Source organism: Nyctereutes procyonoides, unplaced genomic scaffold, assembly GCF_905146905.1.
Source record: "Nyctereutes procyonoides isolate TBG_1078 unplaced genomic scaffold, NYPRO_anot_genome, whole genome shotgun sequence".
In the NCBI taxonomy this organism is placed as follows: Eukaryota; Metazoa; Chordata; class Mammalia; order Carnivora; family Canidae; genus Nyctereutes; species Nyctereutes procyonoides.
The window spans coordinates 19,093,343-19,097,315 of NW_026575033.1; the positions used below are offsets into that span (position 1 = coordinate 19,093,343).

At 44.7% G+C, this 3,973-nt stretch overlaps 2 pseudogenes; one reads left to right on the forward strand and one right to left on the reverse strand.

The window, feature by feature from the left end:
- Positions 1-1,404: 1,404 nt before the first annotated feature.
- On the reverse strand, positions 1,405-2,029 carry LOC129504522 (heterogeneous nuclear ribonucleoprotein C-like; annotated as a pseudogene).
- Positions 2,030-2,032: 3 nt separating this feature from the next.
- Positions 2,033-2,545, forward strand: LOC129504523 (fatty acid-binding protein 5-like; annotated as a pseudogene).
- The last annotated feature ends 1,428 nt before the right edge of the window (positions 2,546-3,973 follow it).

The window sequence follows — 3,973 nt, forward strand, 5'->3', positions numbered from 1 at the left end:
TGCTGCTGCTCTTCCTACCTGCCTCTGGGGTTCATGGTTCAACATCACTTTGATTCCAAAACAATGTTCTCCACTTCTGATTGCTGGCCGTGACCATCTGCTGGTAGCTTCTCTCAGACAGCCTGACATTCAGCCTACACTCGCCCTGGGAATAGAACACGACACAGTGCTAGGTTTTGTGGAGCTGGGCTGGACAGGAAAGCAGGATATGGGGTTCCAGCTCTGCCAACCCACATCTGGGACTATTAACAACAGGCCCAACCAATGGCCAGCAGAGAGACTCACTGCATCAAAGGGGCCTTGCAGAGGTGGAGGGGAGGAAGTAAGCCAGATGATGACAAGACTGAGGTACAAAACTTTCCAAGTTGAAATATTACATAAATATTATACATATTTTATTAAATAATAAAATATTAAAATAATGTCAAAATATTACATTTTAAAAGTCTAGGTTCCTCTTTCTCTCTGAGTTATACTTTAGGTAATATCTGAATATATGGTGTTCCCACAAAAAGCACACTTATATGATACACATATGTGCTGTATTAGTGATGTTTTAAAGATTTTATTTATTGATCTTAGAGAGACAGTGCATGTAATCAGGGGAAGGAGCAGAGGGAGAGGGAGAGGATCTCCAGCAGACTTCACACTGAGGGCGCAGGGCTCAATCTTAGGACCCCACGATTAGGACCTAAGCCAAAACTAAGAGCAGGACACTCAACTGACTGAGCCACCCAGGTGCCCTAGTATTAGCAATATTTCAGATGTGATGGTTACAGCTAATGTGCACTTCTTACATTTTATAGTCTGGGAGGTCTGGTTCTAAATCCTGGTTCTGCAGCAACAATCATTCTGCATGATCTCAGACACATCCTTCCATCTCTCCACCTATGCTGCATCAGTTATAAAATGAGTTTGTAGACAGGGTTGTTAGGAGAATCAAATCAAAGTGATTGGCGCCTATCTCACCTTTCATAGAAATGAAGCATACTGTCTCTCAAATGGACCCTAACACTGATTCCCAAGCAAGGGTGACGTTCATTCCACCAAGACCAAAGAATGTCATAAAGTAGAAACACATAAATTAATCCGCAGAAAACTTCCATCAAGGAGGAAAAGAGGGTGATCTGACATTAAGGGGAGCTCTTTCCACCCAGAAGGGAAGTAGGAGGAGACAGGAAGAGTCTCCTGGTTTTTGTTTTTGTTTTTTTGTTTTTTTTAAAAAAACCACACATCCTTTTTATTGTTAAGTCATAAAAAGGTATCAAAATTAAAAGCAAAAATTACAGGGTAAGACTTAACGTAACTACTAGGAACATCAAAGGAAGTGGAAGTGGGACTAGGCACAGGGCAATATGAATTAATGAACATGGGAAGGATAAGGATGGGGAGAACAGTGAGCATGTGCTGAAGAAGATACTAGGCGAGAGGATCTGGTAAAAATTTTGATCTTAGACAAGCGCCTAGGTAAAGAAATAATGGGACAAGATTTCTAAACCCCACTATGTGCTTAAGAGTCATCCTCGCCATTGGCGCTGTCTCTGTCATCCTCTCTTTCCTCAGCCTCTTTTTCATCATCCTTGATCAACTGCAGGTGGTCATCCCCCCGAGCTTCATTATCATCATCATCCAGTAAGTCCCCCTCCTCAGCAGAGTCATCTGCAGCCTCCTCAGACTCCATCTTCACATTAGTCTCATCTTTCTTCAGGGAGCTGCTGCTCTGCTCCTCTTCTGACTTAGCATTCTTCATCTCCCCTTGTTTGCTCTGTTCTTTCTCAATTTTTTCCAGGCTTTCCAGCAGAGAATCCACTTTTTGTTTTATCTGGGTCAACTCCTTCTTAATGGTCTGAAGGTCATCTCCTTTCTACTTTCCAGACTTGGAAGAAGATCCTCGCTGTCCACTCTTAGAATTGACTCCACTTTTGCCCCTTCGTGAGGTGTTTCCTGATACACGCTGGCGTTTTGAGGGAACCACAGCACGAGCAATTGGAGGAGGGGGAACGCGTGCTGGGTAACGGCTGGCTCCTGACGCCCGCCCGGCTCCTCTGCCCCGGCCGCCCACCACGGCCCCCTTCGGCAGCTGGTAGGAAGACGGCGCTGGCTGGAGGGCAGAGGCTTTGACGAATACAAGGGAGTAGGAGTGGGAATGGCTCTGTGAAAAGTGGGTGCAGTGGCCAAACCAGATTGTATCATCTCTTCTGACGGCAAAAACCTCACCCTAAAAACTGAGAGCACTTTGAAAATAACACATTTTCATGTAATCTGGGAGAGAAGTTTGAAGAAACTACAGCTGATGGCAGAAAAACGCATACTGTCTGCAACTTCACAGATGGCACATTGGTTCAACATCAGGAATGGGATGGGAAGGAAAGCACAATAACAAGAAAATTGGAAGATGGGAAATTAGTGGTGGAATGCATCATGAACAATGTCACCTGTACTCAGGTCTATGAAAAAGTAGAGTAAAAATTCCATCATCATTTTGGACAGGAATTAGCTGTGAGGATGAACAAGCTCAGTTCAATGAGCAATTCTCCATACTGCTTTTTTTTCATCACTGTGTTCAATTATCTTTATCACAAATATTTTACATGCAAATATTTCAAAGTGTTGATTTAATTAGAATCATCCCTTTGGTTAGTAAATAAATGTGTTTGTGCTAAAAAAAAAAGGGGGGGTGGGGGTGAATTGGGCAGGAGTCAGCCCCAGGAGGGTCCCCACTTCCCCCAGGAGGGTCCCCACTTCTCTTTGCCCATTACCATTAAAGAGAATCTTGAGAGAAGCTGGGAGAGGAGATGAAATTCCTCGAAGCTCTCTATGTGTTTGAGAAACTACTAGCATACTGAGGTCAGGGTCCCTCCTCCTTGGGCAAAGCCTGAAAGCCTTTTGCAGAAAGCCTCATTGGGATCCAGCATATCTGGTATGGTCCACAAGCGGGCAGAGAAGCCTGGACAGAGGGAAGCACAGGCGCAGCCTCCGGAGCCCCACTCAATGGAAGCACGCAGAAAGAAGGTGGTTAAAAGTTTACCAGCCCCCACGGATCTCAGCGATGCTACAAAAACCAAAAGATCAGAAAGAAGACTGTCAGGAGAGGAGGCAACAGCTCCAAGGGCCTCCAGGCGGAGGCAGAGGCCCAGCCTATAGGTGTCCCCAGGAGCCTGCAGAAGCCACGCACGCTGGTGGACGCCCAGTTCTGGCAAGGCCAGCAAGGACCCAGGGACACCCAGCAAGGACCCAGGGACACCCTTGAGGACTCCTTCCCCTGCCCCATAATGTGACCTGAGCTGCTCTAAGACTGTGGCGCTGTTAGATGAAGGGAAAGAGGAGAGGAGCAGGAAGAAATCCCAAAGGACCAATATTTTCTCAAAATGAACTCTGTTAACATAAAAGAGGCTGTTTGAAATCAGATAGCCAGAATTGCATTAAATCAGAAAATTAAAAACCATGCTTTCCCTCCCTTAGCCACCCTTCTGCTATCAAGTGAGAAATGAGACCATCAAAGAAAATAACACATTACAATCCTTTGCAGATCCAAGTACTAATGAGCAAAATTCAATGCCTACCACTTGCTTAATTGCTAGTATTATTACTATTATTCCATATTACTATATTTAGCCAATTCAACCTAAAAATATTGCAGTTTCCAATGGTTCAAACTAATAGATGCCAGTTGCTATTTTATACAACCAACATGTGGGAAAGGAGGTCCCTTCCCTCTGACCTGAAGGAAAGCATTTCTGAACGTAGGGCCTCAGGCAGGTCTGGGAGACCAGCAGATCTACGCTTGGTATATTCTCTGCCCAGAACACTTTTCTATCTGTGCCCATCTCCAGGTCCCACTATTTCTCCACCTAGATCACCCATTTCAGGACTGGGGAAATCAAGCAATGTGCTTATCAGCTTGCAATAGTTTCAGAAAATTAAAAAGAAGCACTTTTTTTATACAGAAGTGCCATTCCTAATAATTGTAGTA